Below are 26925 nucleotides of genomic sequence, written 5' to 3'. Positions count from 1 at the left end.
GATGAGGTGACCAAAATCACCAAGCGGGAAACGATCAAGGGGGAGCTCGGTCGCTTTATGCTCAACCAAGGAGAAGGCCCACAAGCCATGTACAACCGGCTAAAAACCTTGGTGAACCAAGTGCGCAACCTCGGGAGCTCCAAGTGGGATGACCATGAAATGGTCAAGGTTATTCTTAGATCACTCGTTTTTCTTAACCCCACTCAAGTTCATATAATTCGTGGTGATCCAAGATATAAACTAATGTCTCTCGAGGAAGTGATAGGAAAATTTGTGAGCTTTGAGTTGATGATCAAAGGCTCCAAGAAAATCATCGAGCAAGGCGCCTCCTCGACACCCGATGTGCAACCTGTTGCATTCAAGGCAACAGAGGAGAAGAAAGAAGACTCTACACCTAGTAGGGTCCCCATCGACGCCTCCAAGCTCGACAATGAGGAGATGGCGCTCATCATCAAGAGCTTCCGCCAAATCCTCAAGCAAAGGAGGGGGAAAGACTACAAGCCCCGCTCCAAGAAGGTTTGCTACAAATGTGGTAAGCCCGGTCATTTTATCGCTAAATGCCCTTTGTCTAGTGATAGTGACAGGGATAACGACAAGAAGGGAAAGAGGAAAGAAAAGAAGAGGTACTACAAGAAGAAGGGCGGCGATGCCCATGTTTGCCGGGAGTGGGACTCCGACGAGAGCTCCACCGACTCCTCCTCCGATGAGGACGCCGCCAACATCGCCGTTACCAAAGGACTCCTCTTCCCCAACGTCGTCCACAAGTGCCTCATGGCAAAGGACGGCAAAAGGAAGAAGGTAAAATCTAGAGCTTCCACTAAATATGCAACTTCTAGTGATGACGCTAGCTCTAGTGATGATGAGGATAATTTGCTCACCCTTTTTGCAACCTTAAACATGCAACAAAAAGAAAAATTAAATGAATTGATTAGTGCTATTCATGAGAAGGATGAACTCTTGGATAGCCAAGAGGAATTCCTAATTAAAGAAAACAAAAAGCATGTTAAGGTTAAAAATGCTTATGCTCTAGAGGTAGAAAAATGTGAAAAATTATCTAGTGAGCTAAGCACTTGCCATGATGTTATTTCCAACCTTAGAAATGAAAATGCCAAATTAATTGCTAAGGTTGAGAAATCAAATGTTTGTAATGATTCAATTGACAATCTTAGAAATGATAATGCTAGTTCAATTGCTAAGATTGAAAAATTGAATGCCTCTCTTGCTAGCCTTAGAAATCAAAATGAAAAATTAATTGCTAAGGCTAAGGAATTAAATGTTTGCAATATTTCCATTTCCAATCTTAGAGATGAAAATGCCATATTACATGCTAAGATTGTTGAATTAAATTCTTGCAAACCCTCTACATCTACCTTTGAGCATGTTGCCATTTGCACTAGATGTAGAGACATTAATGTTGATGCTATTCATGATCACCTAGCTTTAATTAAGAAACAAAATGATCACATAGCTCAACTTAGTGCTAAGATTGATGAGCATGACTTAGAAAATGAAAAATTTAAATTTGCTAGAAGCATGCTCTATAGTGGGAGATGCCCTGGCATTAAGGATGACATTGGCTTCCAACAAGGAGACAATGTCAAGCTTAATGCCCCTCCTAAAGGATTATCTAACTTTGTTAAGGGCAAGGCTCCCATGCCTCAGGATAACGAGGGTTATATTTTATACCCTGCTAGTTATCCTGAGGATAAAATTAGGAGAATTCATTCTAGGAAGCCTCACTCTGGCTCTCATCATGCTTTTATGTATAAGAGTGAGGCATCTAGTTCTAGGCAATCAATCCGTGCTAAATTGCCTAAGAAGAAAACTCCTATTGCATCAAATGAACCTAACATTTCATTTAAGACTTTTGATGCATCTTATGTGCTAACTAACAAATCAGGCAAAGTAGTTGCCAAATATGTTGGGGGCAAACACAAGGGCTCCAAGACTTGTGTTTGGGTACCCAAGGTGCTTGTTTCTAATGTAAAAGGACCCAAGACCGTTTGGGTACCTAAGAACAAGGCCTAAACTTGTTTTGTAGGTTTATGCATCTGGGGGCTCAAGTTGGATCATCGATAGCGGGTGCACAAACCACATGACAGGGGAGAAAAGGATGTTCTCCTCCTATGAGAAAAACCAAGATCCCCAACGAGCTATCACATTCGGGGATGGAAATCAAGGTTTGGTCAAAGGATTGGGTAAAATTGCTATATCTCCTGACCACTCTATTTCCAATGTTTTTCTTGTAGATTCTTTAGATTACAATTTGCTTTATGTTTCTCAATTATGCAAAATGGGTTACAACTGTCTTTTTACGGATATATGTGTTACTATCTTTAGAAGAAGTGATGATTCAGTAACATTTAAGGGAGTGTTAGAGGGTCAGCTATACTTAGTAGATTTTAATAGAGCTGAACTCGACACTTGCTTAATTGCTAAGACTAACATGGGTTGGCTCTGGCACCGCCGACTAGCCCATGTTGGGATGAAGAATCTTCATAAGCTTCTAAAGGGAGAGCACATTTTGGGACTAACCAATGTTTATTTTGAGAAAGAGAGGGTTTGTAGCGCATGTCAAGCAGGGAAGCAAGTTGGTGTTCATCATCCACACAAGAACATCATGACGACCGACAGGCCGCTTGAGCTCCTCCACATGGACCCATTCGGCCCGATTGCTTACATAAGCATCGGCGGGAGTAAGTATTGTCTTGTAATTGTGGATGATTATTCTCGCTTCACTTGGGTGTTCTTTTTGCAGGAAAAATCACAAACCCAAGAGACTTTAAAGGGATTCTTGAGACGGGCTCAAAATGAGTTCGGCTTAAGGATCAAAAAGATTAGAAGCGACAACTGAACGGAGTTCAAGAACTCACAAATCGAAAGCTTTCTTGAGGAGGGCATCAAGCATAAGTTCTCTTCTCCCTACACACCACAACAAAATGGTGTAGTGGAGAGGAAGAATAGAACTCTATTGGACATGGCAAGGACCATGCTTGATGCAAGACTTCGGATCAGTTTTGGGCCGAGGCAGTCAACACCGCTTTCTACGCCATCAACCGGTTATATCTTCACCGAATCCTCAAGAAGACATCGTATGAACTCCTCACCGGTAAAAAGCCCAATGTTTCATATTTTAGAGTCTTTGGTAGCAAATGCTTTATTCTTGTCAAAAGAGGTAGAAAATCTAAATATGCTCCTAAGGCTGTAGAAGGCTTTTTACTTGGTTATGATTCAAACACAAGGCATATAGAGTCTTTAACAAGTCCACTGGACTAGTTGAAGTTTCTTGTGACATTGTGTTTGATGAGACTAACGACTCTCAAGTAGAGCAAGTTGATCTTGATGAGCTAGATGATGAAGAGGCTCCATGCGTCGCGCTAAGGAACATGTCCATTGGGGATGTGTGTCCTAAGGAATCCGAAGAGCCTCCACATGCACAAGATCAACCATCTTCCTCAATGCAAGCATCTCCACCAACTCAAGATGAGGATCAAGCTCAAGATAATGATGAAGATCAAGAGGAGCAACCTCAAGAGGAGGACAATGATCAAGGGGGAGATGCTAATGATCAAGACAAGGAAGATGATGAGGGACCAAGACCACCACACCCAAGAGTCCACCAAGCAATCCAACGAGATCACCCCGTGAACACCATCCTTGGCGACATTCATAAGGGGGTAACTACTCGATCTCGTGTTGCTCATTTTTGTGAACATTACTCTTTTGTTTCCTCTATTGAGCCACACAGGGTAGAAGAAGCACTTCAAGATTCGGATTGGGTGTTGGCGATGCAAGAGGAGCTCAACAACTTCACGAGGAATGAGGTATGGCATTTAGTTCCACGTCCTAACCAACATGTTGTAGGAACTAAGTGGGTCTTCCGCAACAAGCAAGATGAGCATGGTGTGGTGATAAGGAACAAAGCCCGACTTGTGGCCAAGGGATATTCACAAGTCGAAGGTTTGGATTTCGGTGAAACCTATGCACCCGTAGCAAGGCTTGAGTCAATTCATATATTACTTGCCTATGCTACTTACCATGGCTTTAAGCTTTATCAAATGGACATGAAAAGTGCCTTCCTCAATGGACCAATCAAGGAGGAGGTCTATGTTGAGCAACCTCTCGGCTTTGAAGATAGTGAGTACCCTAACCATGTATATAAACTCTCTAAGGCGCTTTATGGGCTCAAGCAAGCCCCAAGAGCATGGTATGAATGCCTAAGAGATTTTCTTATCGCTAATGGCTACAAAGTCGGAAAAGCCGATCCTACTCTCTTTACTAAAACACTTGCAAATGATTTGTTTGTATGCCAAATTTATGTTGATGATATCATATTTGGGTCTACTAACGAATCTACATGTGAAGAGTTTAGTAGGATCATGACTCAAAAATTCGAGATGTCTATGATGGGGGAGTTGAAGTATTTCTTAGGATTTCAAGTGAAGCAACTCCAAGAGGGCACCTTCATTAGCCAAACAAAGTACATTCAAGACATACTCACAAAGATTGGGATGAAGGATGCCAAGCCCATCAAGACACCCATGGGAACAAATGAGCATCTCGACCTCGACACGGGAGGTAAATCTGTAGATGAAAAGGTATACCGGTCGATGATAGGTTCTTTACTCTACTTATGCGCATCTCGACCGGATATTATACTTTCCATATGCATGTGTGCAAGATTCCAAGCCGATCCTAAAAAAGTTCACCTTAGGGCCATAAAACGAATCTTGAGATATTTAGTTTATACTCCTAAGTTTGGCCTTTGGTACCCCAGGGGATCCACATTTGATTTAATTGGTTATTCCGATGCTGATTGGGCAGGGTGTAAAATTAATAGAAAGAGCACATCAGGGACTTGCCAGTTCTTGGGAAGATCTCTGGTGTCTTGGGCTTCAAAGAAGCAAAATTCTGTCGCTCTTTCTACTGCCGAAGCCAAGTATATTGCCACAGGGGCAAGCCCTTAGGGACTATGGTTACAAATTAACCAAAGTTCCTCTTCTATGTGATAATGAGAGTGCAATCCGTATGGCGGATAATCCCGTTGAGCATAGCCGCACTAAACACATAGCCATTCGGTGTCACTTTTTGAGGGATCACCAACAAAATGGGGATATCGAGATTTCTTATATTAACACCAAAGAACAATTAGCCGATATCTTTACCAAGCCACTAGATGAGCAAACATTTACCAAACTTAGGCATGAGCTAAATATTCTTGATTCTAGGAATTTTGATTGATATTTTGCACACATGGCTCATTTATATACCTTTGATCATATCTCTTTCATATGCTATGACTAGTGTGGTTTCAAGTGCATTTCATGCTAAGTCATAGATTGAAAGGGAATTGGAGTCTTCGGCAAAGACAAAGGCTTCCACTCCACTCCATCGAATTATTCATCCTTCGCAGTCGCTCCGCACCACTCTCCAAATTTGGTATAATCTTCACTCATATATCATTTACCATAGGGGGAGAAAGTAGCATAAGGGCTTATATTTATCTCACAAGTATCCGTTTTTGGCGATTCATGCCAAAGGGGGAGAAAGTATTAGCCCAAAGCAAAAGGACCGCACCACCACCAATTTCAAAAAATATAGTCTTTCAAGTTTTGTTAAGAAAAGAATTTTCAATTGTCATCTTATTTTTTATATAATTTCAAATTGGTACACCCTCTTCAAAACTAATATCTAAAACCCTCTTGAACTCTAAGAGGAGGATTTCATTAAGGGGGAGTTTTGTTTAGTCAAAGGAAAAGAATTTGAAACAGGGGGAGAAAATTTCAAATCTTGAAAATGCTTCTCAAAATCTTATTCATATACCTTTGACTATTTGCAAAAGATTTTTGAAAAAGAATTTCTAAAACATTGCAAACAAAACAAGTGGTGCAAGCGTGGTCCAAAATTTTAAATTAGAAGAAAGCCATCCATGCATATCTAGTAGAAATAATTATTGGTTTCATTCCAAGCAATCTTTGCACTTACATTATGCAAACTAGTTCAAATCTGCACTTTTATATTTGCTTTGGTTTGTGTTGGCATCAATCACCAAAAAGGGGGATATTGAAAGGGAAATAGGCTTACACCTTTTCCTAATTGATTTTGGTGGTTGAATTGCCCAACACAAATAATTGGACTAACTAGTTTGCTCTAGACTATAAGATTTACAGGTGCCAAAGGTTCACAATAAACCAATAAAAAGACCAAGAAAGGGTTCAAACAAAGAGAGCAAAAGACAACCGACGTGTGCCCTAGTCTGGCGCACTGGACTGTCCGGTGCACCACCGGACAGTGTCCAGTGCACCAGGGAACCCAACTCTGAACTTGCCACCTTCGGGAATTCTGGGAGCCACTCCGCTATAATTCACCGGACTGTCCGGTGTAGCACCGGACTGTCCGGTGTGCCAGTGGAGTAACAGATACACAGCGCCAACGGTCGTCTGCAACGAGGAGTTAATGCGCTACAGTGCGCGCAGAAGTCAAAGCAGAGCCAGAAGGCGCACCGGACAGTGAACAGTGACTGTCCGGTGCACCACAGGACTATCCGGTGGCCCAGCAGTCAGAAGCTCCAACGGTCGAACCCTAACGGTCGGGTGACGTGGGTGGCGCACCGGACAGTGTCCGGTGGCGCACCGGACTGTCCGGTGCGCCATACGACAGCAGCCTCCACCAACGGCTCCTTTGGTGGTTGGGGCTATAAATACCCCCAACCACCCACCATTCATTGCATCCAAGTTTTCAGCCTTCACACCTCATACAAGAGTTATAGCATTCAATACAAGACACAAAAAAAGAGATCAAATCCTCTCCCAAGTCCGGAATCACTCCAAACAAATTAGTGACTAGAGAGAGAGACATTTGTGTTCATTTGAGCTCTTGCGCTTGGATTGCTTTTCTTCTTCCTTCTTTCTTGTGTTCAACTCACTTGTAATCAAAACAAGAGACACCAAGTTGTGGTGGTCCTTGTAGTGGACTTAGAGGGTGTTTGGTTTGATGAATGAGATAGTCCATCATCTTCTCACTCCTTACTTTTTTGTTTGGTTTGTGGAATAGAATGAGTTGATCCATCACCATTTCATTCCTCATAAGCTAATAACTAGTAATAATACAAGGAATGAATTCATTACACCAAATTTATGGAATGGACTCATGATGCATCACCTTATCTAGAATGGATTAATTCTTCAAACCAAACACCCTATTAGTGTCCCATTTGATTGAAGAGAAAGGCTCACTCGGTCTAGGTGACCGTTTGAGAGAGGGAAAGGGTTGAAAGAGACCTGGTCTTTGTGACCACCTCAACGGGGAGTAGGTTTGCAAGAACCGAACCTCGGTAAAAAAAATCACCGTGTCATCCACTCTTATTCGCTTGTGATTTGTTTTCACCCTCTCTTTCAGACTCATTTATATTTCTAACGATAACCCCGGCTTGTAGTGTGTGCTTAAGTTTGTAAATTTCAGATTTGCCTATTCACCCCCCTCTAGGAGACTTTCAGAAACCAAGGCGGGGCCCTCAGTGCCTGCTGAGATGAAGCCTGTGGAATTTGAAGAAAAGGCAATAGAAGAAAAGGCCACATAGCAAATTTCGTTTGAAAAGGTTGCCACTCCTGCTCCCGAAGCTTTAAAAGAGAGCATTGATTACATCATCCGCCATGCTTCAGGAAAGGGACTTTCTTAGGAAGAAGAACGAGAAACTCAACATTATGCTCAAAAATTAAAATACCCGAAGGGGGCATTAGTGTTAAATGGCAGTGGGGAAGAAGATTTTTTGTACTGTCTCCCGGATAATAAAGAGATATCCGTCTACCGGGAGATAGGTAGAAGCTTCGGATTTCCGAAGCTGGGAGATGGCCTTTCAGTATTATCAAAGGATGAATTGGCTGACAGTTTAGCATATAATAGCATAAAGGTATAAAAGTTAATTTTGTATTTGAAAACAAATTATTTCAATTGTTTATATTTAATCTTGTCCTCCTCTTGCAGGGCTTAATCCTTAGCAATGCCCTTAGAGCACAGAAAAACATTGAGGATGAAGGGTCTACAATGGCTCTGAACAACCTTCGTTCAGAGGTGATCGAATTAAGGAACGAAGGCCTTGAAAAAGACAAAATATTAATTTCATTGATAAACAAAGTAAAAGAATATGAAGCTAGTTCCAAAGCTCAAGCTGAGATTCAAAAGAATGAGATCGAAGACCTTCGGAAACAATTGGCAGAGGCCAAAGAAAAATGCGCTCTCGCTGAAGCTAACCGAGAGGCCAACGAATATTGAAAAAACTATTTAGAAAAAAACAGTTGAAGAACTTCGCGCATCCAAGGAAAGATGTTTTGAAAAATCTTTGGGCTGCGTGGAGAAGATAAAGGCTAGCTTCGCCAACGTGGGCACCTATTCAAACAAAGATAACTTCATATGAGGCGACCCTGACGGTGTTATCGAGTGGATAAGCGGAGAAGCTGAAGCTTTTGAAGAAATTTTAAGTGATCGCGGGGATGTCTGCGCGTTCTCTGGTGCGAGAGGAGTTTCAGCCATCTTGGAGGTGGGTTGCAATCATGTTAAAACCTTGGCCCAGACCGAAGCTGCCCTCTTCGTGGATGACACAAAGGATCCCTCGGTCGAAGCAAGTTTAATGGGCGGAAAATTTTACACTGACATCTGGGAAAATGGCGGTCGAGAAATGGCTCACGAAATAATAAAGAAAAGTGAAAAAGATATTCATGACACTCGAGAAACAGCGAAAAAAGCTAAGGAAGCTGCAGAACACGAGAGACGGATATGTATCGTTTAATGGCCTTTAGCTTCGTCGTTTGTTTTCGTGACTTCGAACTGATTGATTTTTCTACCGCAGCTGAATTATCTCCCCCACCGGAGCCGTTCGACCCCCTGGCTGTCCCAAAAACGAAGAAAGCAATAGAAATCATCAATATAGTCGAATCTATTGTTGACGAAGTTGTTAACAAGTTGTTGAATGAAATTGCGGAAAATGTCCTGAAAGAGGACTGATATTGTAAAAACATTTTTAGGCGATCAATGTAGCTTCGCTATATCAAGACTGTAATATTCGATGTGCATATTTTTGAATCTAATGTGTAAATTATTTGTAATTCAGTTCTTTGCGATGCATGAAACTTTATATACATACCGTTTTTGAGCCTTCGGCGAAAAAACACCTTTCCTTATTTTCATGTTTCACAAAGAAGAAAATCCGTGCTTCGTGAAAATATCCATGCTTCATAAAAACCTCCCAGCTTCGTAAACAAAGGATCCCTTATTTTGCAATAGAGCTGACGAAGCTGTATTTCTCAGCTAACTTTGTGCCTTAGCACATTTTCATTTTTTATAAAGCAGTCTCCGAAGGTTGACTTCGTATCCAGTTCATGTCATCAGTGCAATATGATGTATGATGTGATGCTATGCAGGATGATGTGACGATATGATGCAAATGATGCTAATGCCGAAGATACGCACCCACACGCCCACACTGGAAAACACCATCACGGCGCCCCCTTAGGAACGATCGAAGTCTCTTTGCCGTTTATTTTTCGGCTTCACCGCTTATTTTTCGGTGTAAGTTCTGCATCCCCTTAGGAACGTCTTTTGAACTTCTTCGCCTTCTATTTCGGCGGTATCACCGTTGACTTTTCGGTGTAAGTTCTGCATTCCCTTAGGAACGTCTTTTAAACTTCTTCGCCTTATATTTCGGTGGTATCTGGCTCTGCATTCCCTTTGGAACGACTTTTGAGCAGAAAACTTACACTGCGCTCCCTTAGGAACAACTTTTTGTAGCTTCGGCAAACTTACGCTGCGCTCCTTAGGAACGACTTTTTGTAGCTTCGGCGAAACTTTTAGCTCTGCATTCCCTTAGGAACGACTTTTGAGCTTCAACAATTTTTGAGCTTCGTAAATATTTGAAGAAGATATATTTCATTCTGATAAAAGTGAAACTATTACAAGAAATTAAAACTAGTTCTGTATTGTTTGTTCTTTATTGAATAACAAAATGACATAGAACACAAAAGTACTTCAGGGGTAGGATATCACTCAATAAATGTGCTTTGATTCTGGCACAGTACTATTGACTGTGCGAGCTTCGGATTCCTCCCTGACTTCACGTTGCTGCTGAGGGTACTAGCGCCCTTCTGGCTGGCCTCGAGAATAGGTCGGCTGTAGTGGTGGCAGGGGTGGGAGTTGTGGCCAGGAAGCCTGTGAGTGACTAGCCGAAGCCACAGAAGCTGTGGGATGATTGCCCACATACTCTGGTATGTAGGGAGAGTGGCACGAAGCAGTGTGCAAGACCTGCTTCGGCTGGTTCTGCCAAGCTTTGACTTCTGCTATCTCCTTTTGCTTCTGAATGATGATTTGGCATATTCTTGTAGTATGGCCCTTGTCCTCACCACAGAATAAGCAGTAGATCTTTCTAGGCTGATCCCCAAATCTTCCTTCGAAGCCCCTGGTGCCTCTGCCCCTTAGAGCTGGTGGTCTAAAAGAGCTCTGCTGTTGCCCCGAAGATTGTGAGGTGTATTGTGACCTCTAAGGCTGGCTTCCTTTGTCGTCACTCTAAGTGGAATTATGGATTCTTCCTCCGAAGCCCCTGGTCATTTCCAAGAATCTGTAAGCTTCCTTCCTTATTTGGAGGAAGTCGTTGTCAGCCTGGATGTACTCATCCATCTTCTGAAGCAGCTTCTCTAGAGTTTGTGGGGGCTTCCTGGCGAAATATTATGCAGTAGGTCCTGGGCGAAGACCCTTGATCATGGCCTCAATGACAATCTCATTGGGCACCATAGGCGCTTGTGCCCTCAATCGCAAGAACCTTCGTACATATGCCTGAAGGTACTCTTCGTGGTCTTGCGTGCATTGGAACAGAGCCTAAGATGTGACCAGCTTCGTTTGAAAGCCTTGGAAGCTGGTAACCAACATGTCCTTAAGCTTCTGCCACGACGTGATAGTCCCTGGTCGAAGAGAAGAATACCATGTTTGGGCTACATTCCGGACTGCCATGACGAATGACTTCGCCATAACTGCAGTATTGCCTCCATATGAAGATATAGTTGCTTCGTAGCTCATCAGAAACTGCTTTGGATCTGAATGCCCATCATACATGGGAAGCTGAGGTGGCTTGTATGACAGGGGCCATGGGGTAGCTTGCAGTTCTGCTGCCAAGGGAGAAGCATCATCAAAAGTAAAGGCATCATGATTAAAATCATCATACCATCCATCTTCATTGAACAAGCCTTCTTGACGAAGCTCCCTGTGTTGGGGTCTTCGATCCTGTTCATCTTGAGCAAGATGACGCACTTCCTCAGTGGCTTTGTCGATCTTCCTTTGAAGATCAGCCAGCCGCGCCATCTTCTCCTTCTTCCTTTGTACTTGCTGATGGATTATTTCCATGTCCCTGATCTCTTGGTCCAACTCCTCCTCCTGGAGTGTTGGACTGGTGGCTTTCCTCTTCTGGCTTCGAGCCTCTCGAAGAGAAAGAGTTTCCTGGTTTGGGTCCAGCGGCTGCAGTGCAGCGGTCCCTCGTGCTGAAGCTTTCTTCGGCGGCATGACGAAGGTCAGTGCTTGCCGAAGGTGGTCGAAAGAGTTCACCGGAGGTGGGAGCCAATGTTGGGGACTTGTTCTCAAATGCTATGAGTTAAGAACAAGGCAACACAAAATGTTAAATGTTAATGTCCTTCATCCTTCGAAGCATTATTTCCCTTAGGATATAATGATCTTCAAACGAAGGTTATGAAGGACATACCTTCATCAACGCGATATATGTTAATAAAAGAAGAAGCATATGAAACATAAGAGGCAAGATAAACAATCGTGTAACATTATTAATTCCTTGTATTATTCTGGAAAGACAGAAACGATATTGAATTACAAATGTACCTTCGACTTGATAGAAGGCAAAAAGTACAAGCGTGACGCAAAAGCAAGTACAGGTCAGCGTGAACAGTACGAGGGTACTGTTCATCTATTTATAGGCACAGGACGCAGCCTGTGAGAAATTACATTCATGCCCTTTACATTTATTATTAACTTATAGACAATTCTATGAGGACTAGATAGCCTTTTCCTCTTTAAGTCGGTTCCTTTTTCCGCCATTTAGCCGAAGCTCCCCTGCACGTAGCTTCGAAGCAATTCCAACCTTCGTCACGATCATGCTTTTTACATCGTACATGCTTTTAGCCCGAGTCCGAAGATACCTATTCACATGTCACACTTGGAAGATATTGTTAAATCACGTTTTTGAGGACCTTCGGAGGACGAATGCCCCCAACAAGAATAGTCAAAAGAGTAGTTTTGATTAACCGTTCTCTTTTTCGACGAAGAGTTGTCGTCGTCTCTTGGTGAAGAAGAGGATGCATCACTGTCGTAGTAGATGATCTTCTTGATGCACCTCTTCTTCTTCTTGTCCTTCTTCTTGTGACTCGAGCCTGAGTCAGTGGGCTTGTCATTTCTTGGCTCGTTGAAGATGGACTCCTTCTCCTTGTCGTTGACTACCATCCCCTTTCCCTTAGGATCCATCTCTTCGGGCGGTTAGTCCCTTAGATGAAGAGTACGGCTCCGATACCAATTGAGAGCACCTAGAGGGGGTGGGGTGAATAGGTGATCCTATAAAATTCAACCCTAAATTCCAACAAGCTTGATTAAAAAGGATATTAGCGCAAGTTAATCAAGTCTATGAGGCGAACTCTTGCGAACACAAATAATCACAGAGAGGATCAACACAAGAGACACGCGATTTTTATCCCGTGGTTCGGCCAAGTAACACTTGCCTACTTCCACATTGTGGCATCCCAATGGATGAGGGTTGCACTCAATCCCTTTCAAGTGATCCAATGATCAACTTGAATACCACAACTTTCTTCCTTATAGTTTTCTTCCCGTTTGCGAGGAATCTCCACAAGTTGGAGCCTCTCGCCCTTACAATATTGATCACAAAGAATGCACAGAGTAAGGTTGGGAGAAGCAATGCACACACAACACAAATCCGCAGCACACACACGCACACAAGCCAAGACTTGAGCTCGAAACGTAGCACAAAGAGTTCACAACTAGAACGGAGCTTAAATCACTAACACAAATGATCAAGTGCGCGGAGACGGAGTGTGGGAGTCTTAGAATGCTTTTTTTGAATGCTTGGTTGACTCCATGCGCTTGGGGTCCCTTTTATAGCCCCAAGGCAGCTAGGAGTCGTTGAAGACCAACTTGGAAGGCCAATCTTGCCAGACAGTCCAGTGCACCACCGGATAGCTACTGTTGTCCGGTGCTCGATTTCTTTCCATACGAAGAGCAGCCGATCGTTGGTCCTTGGGATCGGTTGGCGCATCGGACACTGTCCGGTGCACACCGGACAGTCTGGTGTGCCCAACCGACCGTTGGTGCGACCACGTGTCGCGCGAAGATTGCGCGGCCGACCGTTGGCACTGGCGGCCGTTGGCTCACCGGACAGTCCGGTGAATTATAGTCGTACGCCACCGTCGAAACCCGAGAGCGGCGAGTTCACCGTGGACCAGCCTGGCGCACCGGACAGTCCGGTGTGCCAGGCCAAGCTGGAGTTTGCTGCACATAGCCAATTCTTTTTCCAGTTCTTTTCTCACTGTTTCTAGCACTTAGACAAAACACATTAGTACTAAAAACAATGTACTAAGTCTAGAAACGTACCTTTTTCTTTGATTTGCACTTCTCATTTTACTTGGCACATAAGAACTTAATTAACTGTGTTGGGCACTTAATCACCAAAACATTATTGAAATTGCCCAAGGGCACATTTCCCTTTCAATTACATCATACATCACGTTGCATCAGCAGCAAGATTAAGTAGAAGGAAAGTTGCTTCTTTCAAAATATATGATGAATGAAACAGTGTGCCAGAGCACAAAGCAAACCTTCGGCAATTACAATCTTACACGCCAGGAATTTTTTTGTCGACAACAATATCATACAACAGCTCTACTATAGAAGGGCTTTTTCTTTACGAAGCATGAAAAGAAGGGAAGGTGTTTTTTCGCCGAAGGCTCAAAAATGGTATGTACGCAAATTTCATGCATCGCAAAGAAATATATTACATTAATATACACATAGATATACAATGTTTAACTCGTACGAATGTTACATTTCTTAGCTACACAAAAATCTAGTCTTCCTTTAAAATGTTCTCAGCAGCTTCGTTCAGAAATTTGTTGACAGCTTCGTCAACAGCTTCTTGAGCAATTCTTATAGTTTATAGTGCCGCCTTCATGGCTCGATCAACTTCGAGATCATAGGGCTCAGGTGGCGGTGAAAGTTCAGCTACAACAGAAGTAATAAGTTGATAATCCGAAGCCAGAAAAAATACTGAAGCTACAAAACAATTAAAATACCTATGTGCCTTGCGCGCTCAGCATCCTCTTCGACTCGCTTGGCTTATTCTCGGGCTTTGTGAGATTCTTTCTCGTTTTCTTTATAGCTTCGTTAGCTAATTCTCGGTCGCCTTTCATCCAAACGTTGGAGTAGAATTTCCCGCCCATCAGAGTAGCCTCAGCTGAAGGATCCTTCGTGTTTTCTACAGAGAAGACGGCCTCCATCTGGGTTGCAGCTTTAACATGTTCATAGCCAGATTTTTCTAAAATTGCTGCAACCCCTCTAGCATCGGCGAAGGCGCAAAAATAGGCGCGATCGCTAAGTATCTCATCAAAGGCTTCAGCTTCTTCGCCGATCCATTCGATGATTCCTTCGGGATTGCCTCTAATAAATTTCTGCTCAGATGAGTAGGCACCCACCTTTGCAAAACTATCTTTCATCTTTTTAGCACAATCCAAGGATTTTTCGTAGTACCTCTCCTTCGATTCCCGAAACTCATCTACATTCTTTTGTAGTCTTGCGCTAGTCCATTCACTTATTTCTTGTTTTGCTTTAGCTACTTCAGAATCCTCATTCTTTTCTGCAAGCTTTTTCTTTAAATCTTCAATTTTAGCTCTATGAGCTTCGTACTGTTTTCAGAAAGATTGGCTTCGCTAACCTTTACTCTGTCTACCAAGGAAAGCAGAATTTTATCCTTCTATGCGGCTTCATTCCTCAGTTTAATAACCTCTGACCGAAGGTTACCAAGGGCTATTTGGCAACTTTCATCCTCAGCATTCTTTTGTGCTCTTAAAGTGTTGCTCAGAATTAATCCCTACAAAAAGGGGGGCAAAGGATCAGCACAAGAGTAAAAGACACAAAAATAATTTGCTTATAAGTCCACAACTTCTGTACCTTCAGACTATTGTAAGCGAGGCTGTCTGCGAGGTCATCCTTCGACATAGCAGAAAGGCCAACTTCGAGCTTCGGAAATCCTATGTTTCTTGCCATCTCCCGGCAAACAGATATTTCCTTGTTGTCCGGGAGGCAATACAGAAAGTCATCTTCGTTGGTGCCATTATACACCAAGGACCCTTTCGGGTACTTCAGTTTTCAGGCATAGTGTTTGGCTTCCGCAATTTCCTCTTCCGATAATTTTTTACCCGAAGCGTGTCGAATAATAAAGTCTAGCTCTTCAGTAGATGCTTCGGGAGTAGGAGATTCAACCTTGGGCACGTCTTCTTTCTCCAGAACCAGACCGACGTCCGAAGGTCCTTGTTCAATACTCTGCCCAGTTCCAACAGGCTCTGTTTCAATGGGCACTGAGGGCCCAGCTTCGATTTCAACACGAGCTGTAGCAGCTTCGGTAGTCTCCTTTGCAGGAGCAGGAGTTGACGCCCTTGTCGACTCTAAGACAACGTCCAGCACGCTAGCCATCGTCCTCCTCTTGGGAGTTATTACAGGAGCTCTGGGCACCTTCGGCAACCCCGGCTCTGGTGGCGGGCTCAGGATTTTTCGTAATCCTATCGATTCTCCTAGCTCTGGCTCTTCGCCCGCTTTTTCTTCGGCTTTGACAGGATGCTTCGGTGCTCTGGCCGATTCAGTTTTCCCCTGTCCTATTATTTCCGGCACCTCAGCCGATTCTTCCTTAGAGCTGGCAGGAGCAGGCTGTCCTGGCTCAGCGGTGGAATATGTCCCTTCAACAAGCTTCGGCACCCTGGCTGTTTCAATGTATCTAGGCCAATGCGTCAAAACCTTGATCTTCTTACCCTTCGGCGCAACAAAAATGGCCGAAGTAGCAGTTTTTCTCTTTTTTCCTACTTTCGCGAGGGATAGCTATAATCTGGGTATACAAAACCAATAACATCAAAGATTCTATTTAGTCTTTTCTTGCCTCGCCTTCCTAAGGCTAAGATCATGGCATCATCTTTGGCCCTTGTGTAGGCCCCAAGCAACTCGTCGCTAGTCGCCTCAACATAGTTCAGCCAGTTATCATTCGGCTCATCAAACTGATCTCTGTATCTGAAGGTATATTTCATATAAACCAAGCCGCCTTGACTGGACCCGGCAGCGGTCTCCTTCGGCATTTCCCAGTCATTCACAAGAGGCCACACTCTATAGGCTATGTGCTCCTGGACTAGGTCTCTCGTGCCAATAAAGGTGCATACATTGTTGAAAGCCTTCTGGCATGCTTCGATATCATTTCCAACAGCAGTAGCCGACTTTCTGATGCCGAAGCGAGACCAAATAGGGCGTTGGATAATCCCCTTTATATCTTCCTGAGAGCACCTAGAAGGGGGTGAATAGGTGATCCTGTAAAACTTGAACTTAATGCCACAAAAACTTGGTTAATCGTTAGCACAGTATTGCCAAGTGGCTAGAGAAGAGTCTTAGCGAAACACAATAACCACAAGAGAATCAACACAGGTAGACACAGTGGTTTATCCCGTGGTTCGGCCAAGTACAACACTTGCCTACTTCCATGTTGTGGCGTCCCAACGGACGAGGGTTGCAATCAACCCCTCTCAAGCGGTCCAAAGACCCACTTGAATACCACGGTGTTTGCTTTTCTTTTCTATATCCCGTTCGCGAGGAATCTCCACAAATTGGAGTCTCTCGCCCTTACAAAGATGTTCACAAGGAAGCACAGAGTAAGAGAGGGATTAGCAACTCACACAAGACACAAAGATCACAGCAAATACGCACACACAAGACCCAGACTTAAGCTCAAAAGACTAGCACACTAGAACGGAGCTCAAATCACTAGAATGTCGAACAAGTGCGCAAGAATGGAGTGTGAGTGATTGAAAGGGAAATGTGCCCTTGGGCCATTTCTATGTATTTTGGTGATTGAGTGCCAACACATGTGCTTAATTGGGAATTTATGTACATGGATGAACAAGGTGAAAATCATGAAGTAAAGGTATGTTTCTAAGCCTTAGTACATTGGTTTTAAGTACTAATATATTTGTCTAAGTGTTAGAAACAGAAAGAAGAAGAATAGAGAAAAGGAGAAGGGACTTGGCTGTGTGCTGCCAAGACCCAGCTCGGTCTGGAGCACCGGACTGTCCGGTGTGCACCGGACAGTGTCCGGTGCGCCAGGCTGGCGCGACTCGAACTGGCCGCTCTCGGGAAATTGGCCGGCGGCGTACGGCTAAAATTCACCGGACTGTCCGGTGTGCACCGGACTGTCCGGTGAGCCAACGGTCGGCCAGGGCCAACGGTCGGCCGCGCAATCCGCGCGGGACACGTGGCCGAGCCAACGGTCGGAAGACGGCACCGGACTGTCCGGTGTGCACCGGACATGTCCGGTGCGCCAACAGTGCCAGATCTGCCAACGGTCGTCTTCGCCGTTTAAGGAAACAAATCGGGCACCGGACAGTGTCCGGTGTGCACCGGACTGTCCGGTGCCCCCGACGACAGAAGGCAAGGATGGCCTTCCAGATTTGCTCTCAACGGCTCCTAGCTGCCTTGGGGCTATAAAAGGAGCCCCTAGGCGCATGGAGGAGATACACAAGCAACCTTTGAGCATTCTTGATCATCCACACTAAGTCTCTGCGCATTCGTTTGTGTTTCTAAGTGATTCGAGCTCTGTTCTAAGTGAGAACTCTGAGATAGTGTTGTGAGCTCGATTCTTGGCCGTGTGTGTGCGCTTTTGCTGTGGATTTGTGTGTGTTGCTTCCTCCCTTACTCTGTGTTTCATTTGTGATCATATACTTGTAAGGGCAAGAGACTCCAATTTGTGGAGATTCCTTGCAAACGGGATAGTGAAAGGAAAACAAAACACCGTGGTATTCAAGTGGGTCTTTGGACCGCTTGAGAGGGGTTGATTGCAACCCTCGTCCGTTGGGACGCCACAACGTGGAGTAGGCAAGCGTTGGTCTTGGCCGAACCACGGGATAAAACCACTGTGTCACTCTGTGCTTGATTGGATTCTTGTGGTTATTGTGTTTTGACTCCTCTCTAGCCACTTGGCATAAACTGTGCTAACACCTAATCAAGTTTTGTGGCTATAAGTTTGAAGTTTTTACAGGATCACCTATTCACCCCCCCCTCTAGGTGCTCTCAATTGGTATCAGAGCCGTTCTCTTCAAGAAAGGGACTAACCGCCCGAAGAGATGGATCCTAAGGGGAAGGGAATTGTGATCAACGACAAGGAGAAGGAGTCCTTCGTCAACGAGCCAAGGGATGACAAGTCCAATGACTCAGGCTCGGGCCACAAGCGAAGAGATGGGAAGAAGAAGAAGACAAGACGCATCAAGGAGATCGTCTACTACGACAGCGATGAGTCCTCTTCTTCCCAAAAGGACGACGACTACGACAAACAAAGGAAACCGGTTAATTCTAACTTTTCTTTTGACTACTCTCGTATTCCGCATAGTTCAAATTCACATTTGCTTTCCATTCCACTCGGCAAGCCCCCACACTTTGATGGGGAGGACTACGGATTTTGGAGCCACAAAATGCGTAGTCACCTATTCTCTCTCCATCCTAGCATATGGGAGATTGTAGATAGTGGAATGCACTTTAATAGTTCGGATAGTCCTATGTTCATTAATGAGCAAATCCATAAGAATGCACAAGCTACTACTGTTCTTCTAGCCTCATTGTGCAGGGATGAATATAATAAAGTGAGTGGCTTGGATAACGCCAAGCAAATCTGGGATACCCTCAAGATCTCTCATGAGGGAAATGACGCTACCTTGCTCACCAAAATGGAGTTGGTGGAGGGCGAGCTTGGACGGTTCGCAATGATAAGGGGCGAGGAGCCAACTCAAACATACAACCGGCTCAAGACCCTTGTCAACAAAATAAGGAGCTACGGAAGCACGCGATGGACGGACCACGACGTCGTCCGACTAATGCTCAGGTCCTTTACCGTTCTTGATCCTCATTTGGTGAATAATATTCGTGAGAATCCCAGGTACACCAAAATGTCGCCCGAAGAAGTACTAGGAAAATTCGTCAGCGGACGAATGATGATCAAGGAGGCAAGGTATGTGGACGACGCCTTGAATGGACCGATCAACGAGCCGCAACCTTTTGCTCTCAAAGCCACAGGGAACAAGGAGGCGCTACCCAGCAAGGTGGCGCAAATTGAGGCGGCCGGTCTTAATGAAGAAGAAATGGCCCTCATTATCAAGAGATTCAAGACGGTGCTAAAGGGTCGCAATGGACAGCCGAGCAAGACTAAGACCAAGGGGAAGCGATCATGCTTCAAATGCGGTAAGCTTGGTCATTTTATTGCTAACTGTCCTGATAATGATAGTGACCAGGAAAAGGGGAACAAGAGGGAAAAGAAGAAGCATTACAAGAAGGCAAAGGGCGAGGCGCATCTAGGCAAGGAGTGGGACTCGGACTGCTCCTCGTCCGACTCCGACAATGAAGGACTCGCCGCCACCGCCTTCAACAAATCAACCCTCTTCCCAAACGAGCGTCACACATGCCTTATGGCAAGAGAGAAGAAGGTATGTACTCGCAACTCTACCTATGCTTCTTCAAGTGAGGACGAATCTAGTGATGAGGATGAAGTAGATTATTCATGTTTGTTCAAGGGCTTAGATAGATCTAAGATAGACAAAATTAATGAATTAATTGATGCCTTGAATGAAAAGAATATACTTTTAGAAAAGCAAGAGGATTTGTTGTATGAAGAGCATGATAAATTTGTTGAGGCACAAAAATCCTATGCTTTAGAAGTTAAGAGAAATGAAATGCTTTCTTTTGAACTATCTACTTGTCATGAAACCATTTCTACTTTGAAAGGTGTCAACAATGATTTAAATGCTAAATTAGAAGTAGCAAACAAATCCAATTCTTGTGTAGAACATGTTGAAATTTGTACTAGGTGTAAAGACTTTGACATTAATGCTTGTAGTGAACACCTAGTTTCAATTTCCAAGCTTAATGATGAACTGGCTAGTCTTAATGCTCAACTTAAGACTAGCAAGAATGATTTCGATAAGCTAAAATTTGCAAGGGATGCCTACACAATTGGTAGACACCCCTCAATTAAGGATGGACTTGGCTTCAAGAGAGAAGCTAAGAACTTAACAAGCCATAAGGCTTCCATTCCCGCCAAGGAGAAAGGGAAGGCCCCTATGGCTACTAGTGCTAAAAGGAACCATGCATTTTTGTATCATGATAGAAAACAAACTAGAAATGTAAGTCATAATGCTTATGATTCATATGTTTATGATTCTCATACCATGTTTGCTCCTAGTTCCTCTTATATGTATGATAGAAATGTTACTAGGAGAAATATTGTTCCTAAAAGAAATGCTATTCATCATGTGCCTAGAAGGAATGTTATTCATGCTCCTAGGAAAATAGCAAATGAACCTTCCACAATTTATTATGCTTTAAATGCTTCCTTTGCTATTTGTAGAAAGGATAAGAAAATTGTTGCTAGGAAGTTAGGGGCAAAATGCAAGGGAGACAAAACTTGCATTTGGGTCCCTAAGGAAATTGTGACTAACCTTGTAGGACCCAACAAGAGTTGGGTACCTAAGACCCAAGCCTAAATTTGCCTTGCAGGTTTATGCATCCGGGGGTTCAAGCTGGATTATTGATAGCGGATGCACAAACCATATGACGGGGGAGAAGAAGATGTTCACCTCCTACGTCAAGAATAAGGATTCCCAAGATTCAATCATATTCGGTGATGGGAATCAAGGCAAGGTAAAAGGGTTAGGTAAAATTGCAATTTCTAATGAGCACTCTATCTCTAATGTGTTTTTAGTAGAGTCACTAGGATATAATTTACTATCTGTTAGTCAATTGTGCAATATGGGATATAACTGTCTATTCACAAATATAGATGTGTCTGTCTTTAGAAGAAGTGATGGTTCACTAGCTTTTAAGGGTGTATTAGACGGCAGACTTTATTTAGTTGATTTTGCAAAAGAAGAGGCCGGTCTAGATGCATGCTTAATGGCTAAGACTTGCATGGGCTGGCTGTGGCATCGCCGCTTAGCACATGTGGGGATGAAGAACCTCCACAAGCTTCTAAAGGGAGAACATGTGATAGGTCTAACCAATGTTCATTTCGAAAAAGATAGACCTTGTGCAGCTTGTCAAGCAGGGAAACAGGTGGGAGGAGCGCATCACAGCAAGAATGTGATGACCACTTCAAGACCCCTGGAGCTGCTGCATATGGATCTCTTCGGACCCGTCGCCTATCTAAGCATAGGGGGAAGTAAGTATGGTCTAGTTATTGTTGATGACTTTTCCCGCTTCACTTGGGTGTTCTTTTTGCAGGATAAGTCTGAAACCCAAGGGACCCTCAAGCGCTTCCTCAGGAGGGCTCAAAATGAGTTTGAGCTCAAAGTGAAAAAGATAAGGAGCGACAACGGGTCCGAGTTCAAGAACCTTCAAGTGGAGGAGTTCCTTGAAGAAGAAGGGATCAAGCACGAGTTCTCCGCTCCCTACACACCACAGCAAAATGGTGTGGTAGAGAGGAAGAACAGGACGCTCATCGACATGGCGAGGACGATGCTAGGAGAGTTCAAGACCCCCGAGTGCTTTTGGACGGAAGCCGTGAACACGGCTTGCCACGCCATCAACAGGGTCTACCTTCATCGCCTCCTCAAGAAGACGTCATATGAGCTACTAACCGGTAACAAACCCAATGTATCGTACTTTCGTGTATTTGGGAGTAAATGCTACATTCTAGTAAAGAAGGGTAGAAATTCTAAGTTTGCTCCCAAAGCTGTAGAAGGGTTTTTGTTAGGTTATGACTCAAATACAAAGGCGTATAGAGTCTTCAACAAATCATCGGGTTTGGTTGAAGTCTCTAGCGACGTTGTATTTGATGAGACTAATGGCTCTTCAAGAGAGCAAGTTGTTGATTGTGATGATGTAGATGAAGAAGATGTTCCGACAGCCGCTATACGAACCATGGCGATTGGAGAAGTGCGGCCACAGGAACAAGATGAGCAAGATCAACCCTCTTCCTCAATTATGGTGCATCCCCCAACTCAAGACGATGAACAGGTTCATCATAAGGAGGCGTGTGATCAAGGGGGAGCACAAGATAATCATGTGATGGAGGAAGAAGTGCAACCGGCACCTCCAACCCAAGTTCGAGCGATGATTCAAAGGGATCATCCCGTCGACCAAATTCTGGGTGACATTAGCAAGGGAGTAACTACTCGATCTCGATTAGTTAATTTTTGTGAGCATTACTCTTTTGTCTCTTCTATTGAGCCTTTCAGGGTAGAGGAGGCCTTGCTAGATCCGGACTGGGTGTTGGCCATGCAAGAGGAGTTAAACAACTTCAAGCGCAATGAAGTTTGGACACTGGTGCCTCGTCCCAAGCAAAATGTTGTGGGAACCAAGTGGGTGTTCCGCAACAAACAGGACGAGCACGGGGTGGTGACGAGGAACAAGGCTCGACTTGTGGCAAAAGGTTATGCCCAAGTCGCAGGTTTGGATTTTGAGGAGACTTTTGCTCCTGTGGCTAGGCTAGAGTCAATTCGAATCTTGCTAGCATATGCCGCTCACCATTCTTTCAGGTTGTACCAAATGGATGTGAAGAGCGCTTTCCTCAACGGGCCAATCAAGGAGGAGGTGTACGTGGAGCAACCCCCTGGCTTCGAGGATGAACGGTACCCCGACCACGTATGTAAGCTCTCTAAGGCGCTCTATGGACTTAAGCAAGCCCCAAGAGCATGGTATGAATGCCTTAGAGACTTTTTACTTGCTAATGCTTTCAAGGTTGGGAAGGCCGATCCAACTCTTTTTACAAAGACATGTGATGGTGATTTGTTCGTGTGCCAAATTTATGTCGATGACATAATATTTGGTTCTACTAACCAAAAGTCTTGTGAAGAGTTTAGCAGGGTGATGACGCAGAAATTCGAGATGTCGATGATGGGCGAGTTGAACTACTTCCTTGGGTTCCAAGTGAAGCAACTCAAGGACGGCACTTTCATCTCCCAAACGAAGTACACGCAGGATCTGCTAAAGCGGTTTGGGATGAAGGACGCCAAGCCCGCAAAGACTCCGATGGGGACCGACGGACACACCGACCTCAATAAAGGAGGTAAGTCCGTTGATCAAAAAGCATACCGGTCAATGATAGGTTCTTTGCTTTATTTATGTGCTAGTAGACCGGATATTATGCTTAGCGTATGCATGTGTGCTAGATTTCAATCCGATCCTAAGGAGTGTCACTTAGTGGCGGTGAAGCGAATTCTTAGATATTTGGTTGCTACGCCTTGCTTCGGGCTCTGGTATCCAAAGGGGTCTACCTTTGACTTAGTTGGATACTCAGACTCCGACTATGCTGGATGTAAGGTCGATAGGAAGAGTACATCGGGGACGTGCCAATTCTTAGGAAGGTCCCTGGTGTCATGGAATTCTAAGAAACAAACATCCGTTGCCCTATCCACCGCTGAGGCCGAGTACGTTGCCGCAGGTCAGTGTTGCGCGCAACTACTTTGGATGAGGCAAACCCTCCGGGACTTTGGCTACAATCTGAGCAAAGTCCCACTCCTATGTGACAATGAGAGTGCTATCCGCATGGCGGAGAATCCTGTTGAGCACAGTCGCACAAAGCACATAGACATCCGGCATCACTTTTTGAGAGACCACCAGCAAAAGGGAGATATCGAAGTGTTTCATGTTAGCACCGAGAACCAGCTAGCCGATATCTTCACTAAGCCTCTAGATGAGAAGACCTTTTGCAGGTTGCGTAGTGAGCTAAATGTCTTAGATTCGCGGAACCTGGATTGAATTGTAGCATACATGTAGTTATGCTTTTGATCATGTTCCTTTTTGCATTATGTTGCTTATTATGGTGCTCAAGTTGTACAAACACTCCCTGGACCTCACAAGTCCGTTGCAAAATGATGCACATGTGTAGGGGGAGATGTGTTACAACTTGACCCTTTGAGACTAACCATGTGCTTGAGTTTGATAATTTAGTCTCGAAGGAGGATTGAAAGGGAAAAGGTGGACTTGGACCATGAAAGACTTCCACTGCACTCCGATGAGAGGGTAACTAATTCCAAGTTCATCTCATGAAATCCTATTGCCATTTGCTCTTAATTGAAGACTTTGGTGAGGCAATGGGGTTAACGGGCCAAGATTGATCCCGTTTTGGTGCTTGATGCCAAAGGGGGAGAAAATAAAGGCCAAAGTGATAAATGGATCAGCTACCACTTGAGAGATTTTGAAAATAGTAGAATAGAGTTTTTGTTTTGTCAAAAGCTTTTATTATCTCTTATTGTCTCTATTTTCAAAAGTTGGCTTCTTGTGGGGAGAAGTGTTGATTATGGGAAAAAGGGGGAGTTTTTTGAAATCTTTGATCAATCTCTTTTGGAATGACTCTCTTTATACTTCAACATGTGTGTTTGACTTAGAGATAGAGATTTGAGTTTGATTTGCAAAAACAAACCAAGTGGTGGCAAAGGATGATCCATATATGCCAAAATTGAATAAAACTTAAATTTATTTTATTTGAAGTGAGTTTGCACTTGTTCTAGTTGCTTTATGTTGTGTTGGCATAAATCACCAAAAAGGGGGAGATTGAAAGGGAAATGTGCCCTTGGGCCATTTCTATGTATTTTGGTGATTGAGTGCCAACACATGTGCTTAATTGGGAATTTATGTACATGGATGAACAAGGTGAAAATCATGAAGTAAAGGTATGTTTCTAAGCCTTAGTACATTGGTTTTAAGTACTAATATATTTGTCTAAGTGTTAGAAACAGAAAGAAGAAGAATAGAGAAAAGGAGAAGGGACTTGGCTGTGTGCTGCCAAGACCCAGCTCGGTCTGGAGCACCGGACTGTCCGGTGTGCACCGGACAGTGTCCGGTGCGCCAGGCTGGCGCGACTCGAACTGGCCGCTCTCGGGAAATTGGCCGGCGGCGTACGGCTAAAATTCACCGGACTGTCCGGTGTGCACCGGACTGTCCGGTGAGCCAACGGTCGGCCAGGGCCAACGGTCGGCCGCGCAATCCGCGCGGGACACGTGGCCGAGCCAACGGTCGGAAGACGGCACCGGACTGTCCGGTGTGCACCGGACATGTCCGGTGCGCCAACAGTGCCAGATCTGCCAACGGTCGTCTTCGCCGTTTAAGGAAACAAATCGGGCACCGGACAGTGTCCGGTGTGCACCGGACTGTCCGGTGCCCCCGACGACAGAAGGCAAGGATGGCCTTCCAGATTTGCTCTCAACGGCTCCTAGCTGCCTTGGGGCTATAAAAGGAGCCCCTAGGCGCATGGAGGAGATACACAAGCAACCTTTGAGCATTCTTGATCATCCACACTAAGTCTCTGCGCATTCGTTTGTGTTTCTAAGTGATTCGAGCTCTGTTCTAAGTGAGAACTCTGAGATAGTGTTGTGAGCTCGATTCTTGGCCGTGTGTGTGCGCTTTTGCTGTGGATTTGTGTGTGTTGCTTCCTCCCTTACTCTGTGTTTCATTTGTGATCATATACTTGTAAGGGCAAGAGACTCCAATTTGTGGAGATTCCTTGCAAACGGGATAGTGAAAGGAAAACAAAACACCGTGGTATTCAAGTGGGTCTTTGGACCGCTTGAGAGGGGTTGATTGCAACCCTCGTCCGTTGGGACGCCACAACGTGGAGTAGGCAAGCGTTGGTCTTGGCCGAACCACGGGATAAAACCACTGTGTCACTCTGTGCTTGATTGGATTCTTGTGGTTATTGTGTTTTGACTCCTCTCTAGCCACTTGGCATAAACTGTGCTAACACCTAATCAAGTTTTGTGGCTATAAGTTTGAAGTTTTTACAGGATCACCTATTCACCCCCCCCTCTAGGTGCTCTCAGTGATCAAGAGTGCTCAAGGAATGCTTGGTTTTCTCCTCCATGCGCCTAGGGGTCCCTTTTATAGCCCCAAGACAGCTAGGAGCCGTTGAGAGCAATCCGGGAAGGCATTTCTTGCCTTGTGTCGCCTGGCGCACCGGACAGTCCGGTGCACCACCGGACACTGTCCAGTGCGGATTTCCTTCCTTATTTGGCGAAGCCGACCGTTAGCAGCCTTGGAGCCGTTGGCGCACCGAACACTGTCCGGTGCACACCGGACAGTCCGGTGCCCCTCCCGACCGTTGGCTCGGCCACGTGTCTCGCGCGGATCGCGCAGCCGACCGTTGGCCCGGCCGACCATTGGCTCACCGGACAGTCCGGTGCACACCGGACAGTTCGGTGAATTATAGCCGTACGCCGTTAATTCCTTCCCGAGAGCAGCAAGTTCGCCTGAGCCAGCCTGGCGCACCGGACACTGTCTGGTGCACCCAGACAGAGCTGCCTTTGGCGGAACAAGGCCATCTCTTCTCCAATTTGATTTCTCATGTTTCTAGCACTTAGACACAATACATTAGTCACTAAAACAATGTACTAAGTCTGAGAAACATACCTTTATACTTGATTTGTACTTTGTCCACCATTTCACACTTAGGCACTTGTGTTGGACACTAAATCACCAAAACACTTAGAAATGGCCCAAGGGCACATTTCCCTTTCAATCTCCCCCTTTTTGGTGATTAATGCCAACATAACATAAAGCAAGTAGAACAAGTACAAAATCAATTCAAATAAGAGCTCAAATTTGTTTTGAATCAAATTTGGCATATATGGATCATTCTTTGCC

Source organism: Zea mays, chromosome 5 (genome assembly GCF_902167145.1).
Source record: "Zea mays cultivar B73 chromosome 5, Zm-B73-REFERENCE-NAM-5.0, whole genome shotgun sequence".
Classification (NCBI taxonomy): Eukaryota; Viridiplantae; Streptophyta; class Magnoliopsida; order Poales; family Poaceae; genus Zea; species Zea mays.
The sequence above is the reverse complement of the archived record's forward strand: the minus strand, read 5'-3'. Positions refer to the sequence as shown.